Source organism: Excalfactoria chinensis, chromosome 1, assembly GCF_039878825.1.
Source record: "Excalfactoria chinensis isolate bCotChi1 chromosome 1, bCotChi1.hap2, whole genome shotgun sequence".
In the NCBI taxonomy this organism is placed as follows: domain Eukaryota; kingdom Metazoa; phylum Chordata; class Aves; order Galliformes; family Phasianidae; genus Excalfactoria; species Excalfactoria chinensis.
Window position 1 is genome coordinate 174,737,864 of NC_092825.1, and position 15,961 is coordinate 174,753,824.

Sequence of the window (15,961 nt, forward strand, 5' to 3'; positions counted from 1 at the left end):
CTTGAGCAGCTTGAGTAGAGTTTTAGGCAGCAGAACAAGTGTCAGCTCATAGACATGGGTCACACAGTGTGATGCCACTGACTCCCACTATAACAAACGCATGACATAGTTAGTGGGAATGGTGGCGATGGCTTGACAGTTGAACTAGACAATCTTAGTAGTCTTTTTTAACCTTAATGATTCTATGATACTAGGAAACATGTTCCCAGCTGCATGCAAACTTGGTTCAAGTTAACGGCACATTAATTCGCCCTGTTTATTGCCTAGTACAGAAAGGCATCCTGGCTCCTATCCCTGTACAAAGGAAAAAAGAATGGGGATAACAACAGAAAGACCCCTTAAGCCCCAGCATTTTAAATAGGGCCTTTGTGAGAGAAGACACCACACTGGAACAGCGTGCTGGTGTGCAAGGATGTATAGAATGGGCTAACGGGGTGCATTCACACGGCTCCAGATAAAGGCTGACCCAAGGACCCATCTGTAGATCAGCTGCTCCCTACAAAACAGAACCAGCAGCAGCACGTTGCTTCTGACACAGCTTTACAATGTTATTGCTCCCAAGTTTGGGTTCTTCTCATTTTTGTTTTGAAACTGGCAAGGAGATGAGGGTCTTCCATTGAAAATGCTTTTGTAGATAGTATTGGAAAAACCATCTGCACTTAAAAATTCTGGTACCGTTATTGGTTTTGCATGAACTTTGTTGTGCAAAGCAAATGGGAGTCTCTCAACGCTTGGAACATTCAGATATAATTCCATTAAGTTTTCAATTAGCAGTTTGCCCACGTACATGCAAAATAAATTGATTTAGCACCTTAGTCCTGAGATACCGAAATCTAAATGGAGGGTTTTTTCTTCCTCTATTGTATCCTGTCTGCAAATATTAGTTACCATAACGGAATATCACGTAAATCAAATAACCACCTCTCTTTCATAATCACACTGGCAGCTGCAGTGCCATGTTTCAATGGCTATCCACTGGAACTCATTAAGGAAGCATTATGTATAGTAAATTAAAATGCAGGGTCTCTGATCTGCAGACAAAAGGATGACAAAGCTTATCAAATGTGTGCTGTGGACTTCTCATTAACTCAGGGCTTTAAGCAGCATTGTCCTCCCTGAGCAGGTTCCTTCGCTTGAGGATATTTCGGTGTGTAATGAGCAGCCTGTATCTGGCCTTGTGGAAATTGCTCAGAAGGGAAAGCTGTGTTCCTTAATCAAAATAAGAAGAAATGTTGATTGGGATGAGATTGTGCTCTAAGTCAGCTCTCAGAAATGTGGCTGCTGCGAAAAGCACTGGCAATAACTCACTCTCAGCCAATCTGAGTTGCTCAGAGACAAATAGTGCCTATGAGGATATATGGTCATATCACCTTTGCTGTTGGGACAGAAGCTGGTCTGCCCTGAAGCACCCAGGAAGCTCCCCAGGGAAACAGGAGGGTTCTCCTCCATCCTCATAGGGAACCACAGCCAGAATCCTGTTGGCAGGACTCACTTTCTTGCCATCTCCTTCCCCTGTCACAGCCCTGCATGTGTCGTGAATAAGTTCCACATACTGTAACAGTCTTTTGTTGCTCACTCCAATTTTGTGCCACGTGTTACCTGTCCTTTACATTATAGATACTGCACAAAGCATCTACGCCACTCAGCATGCTAAGCTATTGGAAAAACAACCCAAGATACCAACAGCTGACACAAATTTTCACAAGTTCGATGCAGGGATGCACAGAGCATTTCTCAGTGCACTTGACAGATGCATAATTAGCTCTGCCCAGAAGCTTTGCAATAATACTGCTGGACTTGCACTGAACATGACAAAGCAGACAACACCAGTGTGCTTCAGTACATCCCTGATTTCCCCAGTGACAGCTCTCTTTGAGGAACATCATTCATTCACCAGAAAATTAAAAAACACATCAGCAAACTGCCCAGACCCAGACAAGGGCTTAATTAACTACAGCCTCCTTAATCCAACTGGGGGTATCAATGCCTACACCCTGTGCCTCACCTCCGAAAAGAAGAACCAAATCCAGCTCCCAAGGATCATTTATTAAATACTGCCAGCAAACACTGCCCTGAGTTGCAAAATCCACAAGCAGAAAAGTACAGGGAAGGACTAAGCGTGAGGGGTGGAAAGACAAACACTTGTTCTTTAAACAGCAACTAGTGAGCATGGCTTACGCCTCAATAACTGAAGAAGAAAATGTTCCATTTCCAATTCATTTTTCTATCTATTTTCAATGCACCTTGGTAATTACTTTTTGTTACTTCCCAGTGCTCAGCACACTGACAAGCAGTGTACATAAAATAAAGAACAGCAGCAAAAGAAATAATGCATGGCAATGTCCCGTGTTAACACCACACAGAAGTTGTCTCTGAGCAGATGCCAGCACAGAGGCTTCCCATGAGAGAGAAGCTAGAGAAACAACGTCCAGAGCACTGGGTTTCAGCTCCGTCAGCCTTTCCAAAACCAAATAATGACACTGGCAAGATGCCTATTCCTGTGGTCGATCCATTTCCATGTGCTGTTGCTTCCCTCCTGCAGTACCCAGACCATGGGTATGTTGCTGGCGGATTAATTAAGCAAGGCACCCACGTCAGAGCAACCTCATGAGCTCTCCCTGTTTTCCATCAGCTCCTCCTGCACAAGGCTAACCTTGCCAAACGTTCCACATTGTTTCAGCCTCCGCATCTCTGCACATGGACAATCCATCACCCATAGATGAACCACCTACTCCAGAGACTTCAGAAATACAAACAGGTTGAATTTTTCTCCTAGTCCTACAGTGTGGATGTTTAGCAGTGTTCAATGTAGGGGTGTCAACAGGAGGCCAAACAGATGATCCCTTTGTGTTGCTGGGAGCACACAACTCTCCTACACCAAAGACAAATGTGAGATTAAAATTCAGAGTCCTCCCAGAGTCCAAATTTTGGAAAACCACTGTGTTGCAAGAGGCCACGTCTGGATCTGACACAGCAAATCACCCACAGAAAAGTGCCTGGTGGTCAGACCGCATCAGCCCTTCAAACTGCTGAGGTCCTGTTTCAGAGTCCCACAAAATCCAGCTCTGTGGTATTGCCTAAAAGCCCTAATTGTGTGATTCGTCCCTTCCTTCCTCTCCCCCTCTGTCCTATTGCAAGACTCAGAAGGTCTTTGTGTTTGTTCACATGTAATGAAGATAACAGCATAGCCAAGGAAAAATAAAATGAAGACTGGAGCCCTTAAGCTCTGCCAGATGAGTGAACCCTATACAAGGATTAGTTTTCTTCACTGCACACAGATGTCACAGAGTATTCAGAGTAGTTACTGCTCTTCTCTAAATAGTCATATGAGATGATGCACCACTGACTGACAGTGGAGACTGCAAGATCTTAACAGAAGTTAAAATAGGAGAAACTTGACAAGATGAGACCCTGCTCCTTCAGCTCGGCACTTACTGAGCTACTCACACGCCACATCACTTTTCCTGGTTATCTCATTCTTCAGCAGAGCCAAAAGATTTGGAAAACAACAGTCACATGGAAAATATTGATGCCAGCAACGCTGGGAAAACAGGAATTTTTTTGTCCCATGAATTCTTGACAGCTTGGAACGGCCGGTAATAAGGAGCAGGAATACAGAAGGGCACAAAAAAATACAAAGTAGTTTTGACTGGATGGGTAAAAGAAATGTAACAGGTTGGGATAAACCTACTGCAGCACTTGACCATCCCAAGTCACAGTGGGATTTTATTGCCTCTTTTCCCAGGCAACAAACAGGATCCAAGGTAATGGCCACAAGTTGTATCAGATGAGGTTTAGAATGGACATAAGAAGGAACTTTTTCCCTCAGAGAGTGGTCAGGCACTGGAATGGCCTGCCCAGGGAGGTGGTGGAGTCGCCTTCACTGGCAGTGTTCAAGAGGCGTCTGGATAGGGAGTAGGAGATCTGGTTTAGTGTTTTTTTCTGTAGGTATGGTAAAGGGAGGATGGTTGGACTAGATGATCTTGTAGGTCCTTTCCAACCTTGTGATTCTATGATTAACATCTGCTGTACACAGAGAGACGTGCTCCCACCTCCATGGCCTCTGGAAGAAACCAAAGAGATACTTCTTGCAGTAGGGGTGGGATGAAATCAGGAACACTGTGAGACCGGCACTTGGAGGTCTTACATGGATTTCTCAAGCATGTGTGCGTTTAAGTCTGTGGTTGGGCTCATGTCGCCCTGGGGAAGTAGCATGGGCTTTTTCTGCTGCTCACTTAAACTACAGCACAGGATCAGACAGGGTTAATGCTGGATGAGGGCCAAACCTTCCTGACAGAATAAATACACAAAACAGCAAAAACAGTGAGTGGTTTTAATCTGTACTGATGTCCTTGAGGAGCTTAGAAAGCCAAAGTAAACCTGGATTGAGCCATGCCACCAAGCAGCGGGCACACGGCTGAGGCATTTGATCACTCGTGACCCCAGGTTATAGCAAACAGACTGTAAAAATATTCAGATGTGGGGGTCGGTTTGGTTTTGTAAACATTTTCTTTTTCTTGTGGGTGTCACTAGATGGCAGAGCCCGTCATTGGGCTTCCTAATGACACATTCCTGCAGCTTTCAATATTTGGATTTCAATTAAGGAGTAAATTCCTGAGGTTTTCAGTGGTGATCTCAGGGGTAATTACAAAATCAATGTCCTTTAAAACAAACAAAGAAAGCTTATAGGTTAATGATATGAGCGATTGATCCAACTTAATACACTATATATGTGGGATGATGACATAAATTTAACCTTTGCTTTAAAAATTATTCAAAACACCATGCCATCATTTAAATCACCTGAGCTAAAAAGAGGCTTTAACACTCTGCTGCTTTATGGTGTAAGACGCATCTACAATATAAATAACAGGGATTCCACTTAGCTGAGAGACTGAGCTGCATCCTCAGCATGCCTGGGTGCACAGGTATCTCAGCATCTCCCCTGGCTCTAAATTCGGTCTCCAACATGGGGCCACAATTGACAGTCACCACAGAGTAAATGTGCACACACAAAGATGTGCACACAGGTATAGTGTCTGTACGTGCAGAACAGGAGAGCAGCTCAGCCATCGCTACAGCTGGGAACAAAAGGCTGCTCAAAACAGCAGAATCCTGCTATACATCCCTCTGGGCTGTTCTTGGTTTCTATGCATTTTCCAGTCAATACATCATACAGTCCATTATAATATAATACAGTGTATTGTAGGAAACTCTACATCTACTGTTTGTTACAGCTCTTGGGAAGGAAGACAGAGGCAATCATTACAGGAGTCTGAAGGCAGATGAAAAAATTTGCCTTTCCCCCAAAAATTAAGTAAATAAAAGCAGGGTTTACACAGCTTGTGGAAAATTAATATCCAGGAAATTAAATCTTTGTAATACCTTCATCTTATTAGCCTACTTCCCAATTACTTCCCTCCCCATGACTACGAGGCACTCAAAAAATGAACCTCGTTGGGAGAGCAACATGTGCTGCTGTACATGATAGCCCTTCATTACTCCGTTTGCAACAAGCAAAAGCCCTCATGTTTCAAAAACTGTTCTGTGTTGTTGTTGTTTTTTTTTCCATAACCACAGCCTGCTGAATTGATCTCTCTAGAAAACTGCAGTTCCAGACTATTTACTTTAGGACTATTTGCTCCTAAGTACTTGCTTTCACTTCATTTGTTCCAGAATTTCCTTCGCTGCCTGAGGAGGAGAGGTGGCTCTGGTCCCCAAGTGCAGCCAGTTATCTGCTGGAAAGAATCTGATCTGTAATCTTTCTCCTCATTTATTTCCCTCTTCAGCTCCTTCCCAAGGCTCTTAAGGAAAGCCTGCTATTGCTACACAGGTGTGTAAATCGTTTTAACTAACCAAACTAAACCAGCCCCTCGAATATGCATGATGCACATCCATAGCAGCAGCTCTGAAGGACATGAGAAGTGCTGACAGTAGTTTGAGTCTATAAACACCACGGCCACTAAAAAACAACAGGGTGAAAGTCCATGCTCATGGTTTAGTAATGGATCAAACCCAGTCAGAATGCCAAGGAGATGGAATTTGCTAGCACACAGGCTTATATACAGAAAAGATGTTCTATGATCTCAGGTGTCCTCTTTTTAAACCTAAGTCAAGCAGTGTCCTTACTGCTCACCTGGCACAAGCAGGCTCATAGCTCTCCATGGGATTACTAAAACACGGTACTTAAAGATGGGTTGGCTTTTTTTTTTCCTTCCCACTTTGCTCTGCTGCTTTAGTGGCCATGCCAGAACTGAAAGGCTCCACAGCCTTTTCCATGTTCAAAGTCAAAAAAGGAAGCAGCGTCAGGATCATTCAAGAAGCATGTAGCTGGAGCACAAGCCTGGCTTAGAAGAGCAATCACCATCTATGACCTTAGATATCACTATTTCCAAGTCATCTTCCAATATAAGCATAGAAATACATGGTTGCTTCAAGGATTTCTTTCTCAGAAGCAAGAGGACTGCTGAGCGACGCTGAGGTACCTTTCAGTACTCATTGCAGCCTTTCCACCTGACATCATAGCAGCAAACCAAAGACCTCTCCTAACGTCTCCCTCCCCACCATCCCACCGTCCCCTCAAAGGGACCTGACCTTTCTTGGCAGCCAACAGAACCACCCAGACTGGAGCCACACAAAGATAATTCAAAACATCAAATATGCCTCACAGAAAACAGCCTTCTTGTTTGCAGCTTCAAGCAACGTTGAAATGAACATTAAACAACAGCCAAGCAGAAACGTTGGGAAGCAGCAGATAGCAGTGAGGAAGCACAGGGCACTTCTGTGAAGAAGAATTTGCACAAACATCTGTACAATTTACTTTGAACTGGAGCATGTAAATGAGTGAAATATGAAATCCTGCATTTTACAGCAAGAACAAAACTATCTATCCAGAGTTTTCATGCTTAATCTTTTAAATGACAGGGTTTGTAGTTATTCACAGATAGCGAACGTATAAAGCCACATGCACGCAATTACGCAGCGCTTTATTCTGGCTGTTTCCTAAATTATTTTCCCTTGGGATTGGATACGTCCCGTTACTATATTTGTTCTCCCGTTATTTATATCTCTTCAGATTTATTGCAAAAATCCTGCAACAGATTATAAGTTTCTGGCTGGGACTGGAATCATCTGAGAGAGCTGTTTTGTTACATTTTGTTAGAAGTGTAATTACAAAAATATAAACATGCAATTTACATACAATAGATATTAAAAAAGTCAGCGTGTAACCCACTTAAAATAGTTGGCAGGATATTTATCTAAACCATTTCAATTTAATGCAGATGTGCTCTGACAAATAAAATGTGCTTTGAAATCCACCATTGTCCCCAGCTAGATAACCAGTTGTCCATACCCTCTGGTTGCTGGATACTTTGCATTGTAATAAACTGCTGGAGACAGTGGCAATGGCACTATTAATTGTTACACTAATCGCAAAAGATTGGGAGGCACTCTATCAGGGAGTGTAGAGAAGACAGGGGGTAATAGATTTAAACAAAAAGAAGGGAGATTTAGATTAGACATAAGGAAGAATTTCTTATTCATGATGAGGGTGGTGATGCTGCCCAGAGAGCTGTGGTGCCCCAAACCTGGAGGTGCTCAAGACCAGGTTGGATGGGCCCTGGGCAGCCTGAGCTGGTGAGGGGTAACAGTGCCCATGGGATGGGGTTGGAACTAGATCTGCTTTAAAGTTCTCTCCAATCCAAACCCTTCTGGGATTCTACAATTCTTTCTTTACCTCATATTCACTCCTTTGACAACAGACCAATGATATCCAGCAAAATTAGCACGTCTCTGCTAAACTTCACAAAACTATAAATAAAAGTAAGCCAAAATAAACAATATCAACACCAAATAATAATAATAAAGTAAAAGCAAACCAATACTTCATCCCACCAGAAGATCAACAGATCTTTCTTTACATTTTAAATGGGATTAACAACAGGAAAGTGATTAGAAAACACAGGAGATACAGACTAACTTCATTACTGGAAGCACGTGGAAAGAAGGCAGTGGTGGGGCTCCAGGTGAGCCCCTCTGCAGCACACTTCTGCCTGTGTGAAAAGAGAAGGGACTGCACTGCATTTAGACAGCAGCATATGGTGTCCTCTAGTATTGTTACAGCTTTCTGTTATCTCAGACGTTCACACACTGGCAGCAGTTTGTAGAGATTTTTGTTATTTGCATTTACCAAGAGCAAACTTCTAGGAGATTTAACGCCGTTCAGCTGTACCAGGTGCCTGAGCGCATTGTGTGTGCCACGAACATTCGCCTCAGCTGCAGTGAATGTATTTTTACAGGTCAGCAGCAAATGCATTTCATGAATTTCAGCTATCAGCATCATCTGCCAAGGATAGCTGGGCAGAAGGAGGAGAGGTCGTTTCAAGGAATGAAAACCATTCTCGTGCATTCCTTTTTCATGTTTGTATGAAGTCTCGTGATGGACAGGTAAAAATATGGCAGATGAGCAAACTATGCTTCCAGGAAACTGAACCTGTTATCACTGCCAGTTGGGAGAGGAAAGGGATTGTCCCCACTGCTCCATACTGATGCTGTCTCACCCTGAGCACAAGGTGCACGTTTGGGATACAATATAAGAAAGAAGTAAAATTATTGCAGAGAATCCGAGGGAGGACTAGGAAGATCCAAGGAAGGGCAAGTTGAATGAAGAGTGGCTGAGCACATCCCCTGATGTGCTCAGCCCAGAGCAGAGCAGTCTGAGGGGAGGCCGCACGGCAGCTGCAGCTCCTCACAGGGAGTGGAGGGGCAGCTTCCCTGCTAGGATTCTAGCAAGCTGCAGCATCTGGGAGCACAAGCCACCCCTTGGAGTCATTTACAGGATACTTTCCCAAAACCAATGGCTTTGGAAGTGACTGACTCGCTGAGGGTCTCACTGCAGTCAACAGTGATTTAAGGCTGGGGAGAAATTCCATCTGGCGTCGGACATTTCAGAGCAGTGTTTACTGTCTCTGGGTAATGATTTACAGGGGATGATTACCCATTTTTCATTGCAACCAAAAGTGAGATTAAAATGTTTTGGAGGTAACTGCTCATATCAATCTCCCAGTGCGGGCTGAGAGTGAGGCTGTCACTACAGTAGCGGTGGCACACTGCTCCGGGTGAGGAATCATTAAAAGCAAATACCTTCTTGTAAGATAGACTGGAGACAGGGAGAATTACAGTCAGTTAAAGAGTGTTTCTGACTGCTGGCCAATACACACACAAAAGCAGCCAAAACGTACTGATCATCTTCTGCTGATTTCATCTCAGAATGGGAAAAAATAAGGTGAAATACCAATGCTGGGTATAGGAATAGTGCGTCTACTTAAACTATCTATACTTATCTCTTAGAACCATATAACTGTTTGAGTTGGAAGGGATCCTTAAAGGACATCTACTCCAACTCCCCCGCAATGAACAGGGACATCCACAATGAGATCAGACCCCGTCCAGCCTGACCTTGAGTGTCTCCAGGGGCACAGTATCTGCCACCTCTCTGGGCAACCAGTGCCAGTGTTTTAACACCCTTACTGTAAAAAACGCCTTCCATCTATCCAGTCTAAATCTTCCCTCCTTTAGTTTGAAACTATTTCCCTTGTCTTATCACAGCAGAACCTGCTAAAGATTCCGTCCCCTTCCTTCTTCAAGTGTGGCTTGGTGACTACATCATTCCATTCCCTCAGGACTCTGGGATGCACTTCATCAGGGCCCACAGACTATGGAAGTTCAGGTTCCTCAGGAAGTGGCAAAACTGAGGTTCACTTACAGCAGGAGGGACATTGCTCTCCCAATTCCCACCTTCCAAACCATCTGCTCAAGGGCTGCGTATAGAGGGATGCCTGTCTTTCTCACTTGGGGAGTACACCCTGTTGGACTTTCCTTTCTTGCTTGGTGTGTCCTTTGTGAGCAATAAATTAAAGTGCAAGAAGATGGATGAATCAGCCACTGGTCATAGGCAGCAGCCTTGACCATGCACACAGCCCTGATGGCCAGCAGGAAGAACTCTGATACTGCTAGGGCAAGTAGGCAGGAAAAAAAAAGCAGGGAGAAGGCTCTCTTGCTAATCAACTTCAGACTGCACCACAATGTCCATTTAGTGTGGGAGAAAAGAAAAAATAAAACACACAAAAAAAACCCAGCAAGACGAAAGTCACCTTGTTATTATCAGCGGATTTAGCAAATACTTGAACAGCCGCAGTTACTGTTTTCAAGGGATTTTGCAAATACCTGAACAATGGCAGTTGCTAAACAGTAGCTACATCTGAGCGCCTGATCCAGAGCGGTAAGGAATGCAGCTCACAGGGATGTTTAGTGTGCTGCACTTCAGAACTAAACACATCATAATTACAGACTACTTCATTTTGACACAGGGGGAGACAAACATTGCTCTCTCTGCCTGGCTGACCCACTCCCATGCCTGACATCACCTTTTTATTTTTGGTGTTTTTTTTTTTTTCCCCTTCTAAAAATGAAAAATAAAAACAAAAGCCTTCACTGTAATGCTGTACTGCTGGGGTCAAGAACATGCTCTGAGGGTGGTGGCGGCAAAGAGGAACTACAGTGGAAATACAAACAGATACCTTCCTCCTAAAGTGCTTTGATGTGCCATTCCTATGAAGGCTGGATTTCTTCCCTTTACAGCTTTGGGCCTGTAAAGACTTTACACACTTTTTAACTTCTTTTTTTCTCCCAAATATCCTTTACGTAGGACCCTTTTCTGACCCTGCAGTAATAACAAACAGAAGAAAAATCCATGTGCCTTCTTATCAAAGCCATCTGCAGAATTTAAGCTTTCATTTAAAAATCAAAATTAAGCTTCTAGCCTTTAAAGGTCACAGAGATAACCTTCTCTACGTGAACTGATCCACGGCTATCTTCCATTCCTACAGATGGATAACTCCTGTGTCAGCTTTCCTTTGGGTCCACAACTGCTCCCTCTGGTCAAACTGACGAGTGGGGGAAAGCAGCTTCACGGATAATGGTGTCTTGTCTCTCCCCGGTGAAATAGCATTAGTTGCTCCCTACTGATATTTAAAGCTGATAAGCAGAGGCAAAGTCAGGCTTTTCCTGGAATCTCCATAGATTCAGAGGACTCTGTAACAATCACGCATCTCTATATCTGAACACTTGGTGAGACGCCACTTTTGGGAGTGATTCATCTCACCAACATCCTGTGTCTGCAGACAGAAGAAGGGGCTTCTAGGTGGGACTCCTCAGATCCATTTTAGTCACTCACCTTAAGATGAACTGCTCTCAAGACAGCTGAGGTTCAAATTCAGAATGGCTTTGGTGCATATACTTCTACTGGAGAAATAGCAGATTAGGGAAGATACAGCAGAAATGACTGCCTTAGGTGATGGATGAGCCTCATTGAGGAGATGAAATTTTCCCAAGTCCTCAGTTAATCACAACAGTGAAAAACCTTCCCTTCCATCAAACAATCATCACCGTGATCTTGACCACAGAAACATGCCTTGTTGGCCAAATTGGTAGCAGCAAGCATTCGTCCATCATGTTCAGTCTCTTATCTCCAAATGAGGTTTCTCTCTCCCCAGGGAGTAGAGAAGAAAAGCCCAAATCAAATAAAAACAGACAGAGATCTGACACATGCCCAAGTAATGATGTATTGAGACAAAAAACAACAAACAAACAAGAAAACATCCATTCTGACCCTGGTAGGCAACAACTTCAAGAGAAGAAACAAGGAATTGATTTTATTTATCAGCAGCATGGAGAGTCATGACTACTAAAATGACTACTAAGATGATTACTACCTCCTGAAGGCAACACAGGTAATCTTCATTCTACTCAAAGGCCATCAAGGGCCAAGATGAGCAGGTGGATATATGGCTTCTAGTCTTCAAGGGCAAAAGCACAAAGCACAGCTGCCCAGCAACACATTTTTCCTTTCCAGAAGTAACAAAACCATTTGAAAGTCTCCAAGCCATGGATACATTACCTTTCTCTGTAATTATTCTGATATTTAACAACTTTTCATCGAATGAAACAGCAATATATCAAAGTAAAAGACTTTTCACATCAACTTTCAGTCATCATAGCTTGCGCCAAGATAATCACAGATGCCAGCCTTCAGTGACTTTCCTCTGTGTATCCACATGGAGGAGTGAAGCCACTGACCAACATCCTCACTGATAAAAGTAAATACACTGAGATTCTTTTGCAGTGATTGAAGCCTCCCCTGATCTCAGTTCAGTGTGCATTGCTGGCACTAGAATATGATGACGGGTTTTTTGGTTGTACTCATAGAGCATAGGAAGTTCCACGTGGATGTGCACATAAACTTCTTTACGGTGAGGGTGACGGAGCACTGGAACAGGCTGCCCAGGGGGGTGGTGGAGTCTTTTTCTCTGGAGATATTCAAGACCCACCTGGACGCCTACCTGTGTGACCTGGTGCAGGGAGCCTGCTTTGGCAGGGGGGTTGGACTCGATGATCTCTGGAATTCCCTTCCAACCCCTATAATTCTGTGATTCTGTGATTTTGGAAAAAAGAACAAACATTCTTCTTTGCTTCTCCTTTTATGCCTCAGAGGACTGATACAGTCCAGTGAGAGATAGCCTGCTCACTTTTAGTACCTTCAACTACCTTTATGTTGTCTGTAAAGATTTCGTACCACTTTCTAGGTTGCTGCTAAAAATATTGTGCAGTATAAGGCCAAGAACCATTTCCAGAAGTACCCACATAGAAACAATCATCTCCTCACCAGTACCTCTTTCCTATGAGCTTTATCAAAAGACTTGGTGTCACCAAGTCCAATGCTTTGGAGAAATGCAACTATACTGTAACAGCAGCCTTATTATTAAGCAGGTCTCTAAATCTTGGATTGGAAGAAAACATTTTTATTGATGCAATATTTATTAATGGAGTGATATCAAGGGAGCTTTTACTTTATCTAACAAAGCAGTGAAGTATGAAAGGAGATGCAGAAAAGGGACTGGAAAAATAAAGTGCCAAAAAGGAGCACATATGGAAGTGTTGTGTTCTAGCATGAAGCTGAAAGGATCACTGAGCAATACATTTCTGCTATTCAGAAAGATTAAGAATAGTCCCTCAGGGTCTTAAATTCTTTAATTTGATCAGAACAAGCAAGTCTATGCCTATGTTAGCAGCAATAAAATGCATTTGGAGCAGGTCTGTAAAGCAAAAATAAAAGTGCTGAGGACTGCAAAGATTTGCTGGCTGCATTAGGGAGACCACCATACAGTCTGCTCTTACAGCTGCATGCCCAAGTTGCTGGAGTTTAACAGGTGAACCTCTTCCAGATCTGTTATCCAAAATGGAAGCCAGTTTGGGCACTTTGAGACCATTCCTTGGGCTGAAGAAAAACCCACTAAGTGGAGACAAGCAGGACAGCTTCCAAAATCCCTCTTGATCCCAACAGATTCATGAATGTGCCTACAGCCGTTAGAGTTAAAAGGAATATTAAGAAGATGTGAAAGGTAGGCGGAGCTCACTGAAATAACCAGATCACTTTATGAGCAGGGAAAAAAATGTCCTTTACTAGGGTCATATTTTCAGGCTGACTCTACTGACAAAATGCAAAGCTCTTAGTAACAAACCTAAGTAAGAGAACATCATTAATACATTTACTAGGAAAAAAAGTACCTGGAGGACACAACAGGAACTACGTCAGTCATTGCTGAAACAGTGGGACACTGCCTCAAAAAGGGCGAACAGCTTGGTCAACTCACCTCAATCACAGAATCATAGAATGGCTTGGGTTGGAAGAGACCTTAAAGATCATTTAGCTACAATCCCATGCCATAGGTTGCCCAAAGCCCCATCTAACATAGACCCCAGGGATGGGGCACCCACAGATTCTCTGGGCACCTTGTGCCAGGGCCTCACCACCCTCAGAGTAAAGAATTTCTTCCTAACGTCCAACCTAAAGATATCATAATAGAAATACTTTTGCCTGAGCTCGTGGGAATGATGGCTGTTTGTATTGTGCACGTGGCTCAGGGCATGCCCAAGCCCTCAAGTCCCACAGCTCAGAGCGTCCTGTAGCTAACATGTAGCAGGGGAATGCACTCTCACCACAAAGCCCTCAGTGTAGATGAAAACCAAGCCTAAGGCACTTGGACTACAGCTCCCACAAAATAGCACAGTATTTCTGAACGTTTTTTTTTTCCCCAGCTTTAGGCCAATTCTTTTTTATTATTATTTTATTTTTTCCTTGTATTCTTTTGTCTGAAATTGTTTGAGCTTTGGCCAATGTATTCGATTATTTCTATTTTTACCACAAACAAAAAAGGCATTATCCACGGAGCAGGGCACACTACTATTTCTTTTTTGGCTTTCAAAACAACCATTTTCTCCATTAGATCACATTTGTTTGCCTTAGACTTCAGAAATAAATAGCAGATGACTTTATGCTATAGTTACTGACTTTATGCTATAGTTACTGCTCGCGTTTGCTTTATCCATTTTTGTATTTACTGAAAGGAAAACTTCCTTGGTGAACATTTCCCCAAATGCTACTCTTCCCCCAGAAATGCTCTACACCCCCTGGAAATGGTGCACCCCTTATCACTGGAAATAATCCCAGACTGTGCTCAATCACTGCAGTAAACCTTGCACATGGCCCTTACAGTATTAAGGAGTCTTTATGTTTTATGGATTTCATTGTTATTGTTATTCAAAATATTGGTGAATTTGTCAGTGTTCCTCTCACCCACTGCTTCTTAAGCGACAATTGGAAACAAACAGGCGTGGGTAAGTATAGAACAAAATACCTTTAAACAATTCTCGCAGGAACGCCATTTGAAATCAGAAGAAATCAACAAAACCCACAAGCAAACACAAAGCAGATTTGTCCTGCCGTTAGTGCTGTTTTGCTGCACGGTGACACAGCAAGCTGTAGAAATCTTCACTAAACAAATTTCATAAAATAACCCCCCCCAAAAAAACCCCATGGAAAGCAAAAAAAACAGCGACAGCCTCCAGGACCTTCATGGAGAAAGGAGCTGGGAGCAGAGCTGGCACTGTCCACCATCCAGGCTAAGCTTGCTGCCACAACAGCTCTGAAGGCTTTGACCTAAAACAGCCAAAAGCATTAAAAAAAAAACAACCTGGGTTTTGACTGATGGGCAAGGCTCTGGACAACTGCACTGCAGCCAAACACCTGATTTCTTTCAGGCCATCCTGCTTTGTCCTACAGCACGGGGTTTGCCCAGACAAGGACACTGCGATGACACTATTGTGTGTTATGAGGAGATTGTGGCCCTTTCTTCCCACCCCTCCCAACCCAGCACCAGGATCCAGGTCCTCAGCAGAACGACTCATTAACCTTCTTTCTCTCAAAGCATGCAGCTTTCCACCCATTCTGCCCCAAAGAAGTCCAAGGTCAATGCTTCTCTTCAGACCTCATCGCCAGTACAAGAGATGATGGGTTAAAAAACAAGGGAATGCAATGAGAGCCTTCTCAGGGTGCAGTCCAAGACTGCAAATGTAATTCCTCCAGGAATACAGGCATGCATATTTAAAAAGAAAAAGCAAAAATGCTACCAAGCAAAACATTTCTGTGCACGCATACACTGCTCCAAGTGGGGAGGGAGCGAACCACACAAGACAAAACTTGGCCATCTCTCTTAATGCCCAAGCTTATCGTGATGAAAGCAAAGAGGCAGCTGGGCCAGATGATCAAAGGATACATTATTAGACCATCACCACTGATGTCTAAAGCAAACACAATGGGACCACATCTTAGATATACATTGGAGGGAAAATGCCTTTACAACAGAAAACCTAAGGACAGACAGCGGGTAACTTCCCATGGATTTGTACTCCTTGCCGTGTTTGCATTCTATATGACCAGACTAATTTAATATTTTAGCCAATAAACAGGCTGAGGGGTTTGTGGTGGAGATATAAATTAATAGAAGGAGTGGGAAGGGTTCCATTCATTTTTGTTGGGATGTCTAATGACTTTCGCCATTAA

General features: G+C 43.3%; 1 protein-coding gene across 10 annotated transcripts in view; it reads right to left on the reverse strand.

Moving 5' to 3' along the window:
- FAT3 (FAT atypical cadherin 3) overlaps positions 1-15,961 on the reverse strand; it is a 399,084-nt gene that overhangs the window by 252,125 nt on the left and 130,998 nt on the right. The window lies entirely within an intron of this gene.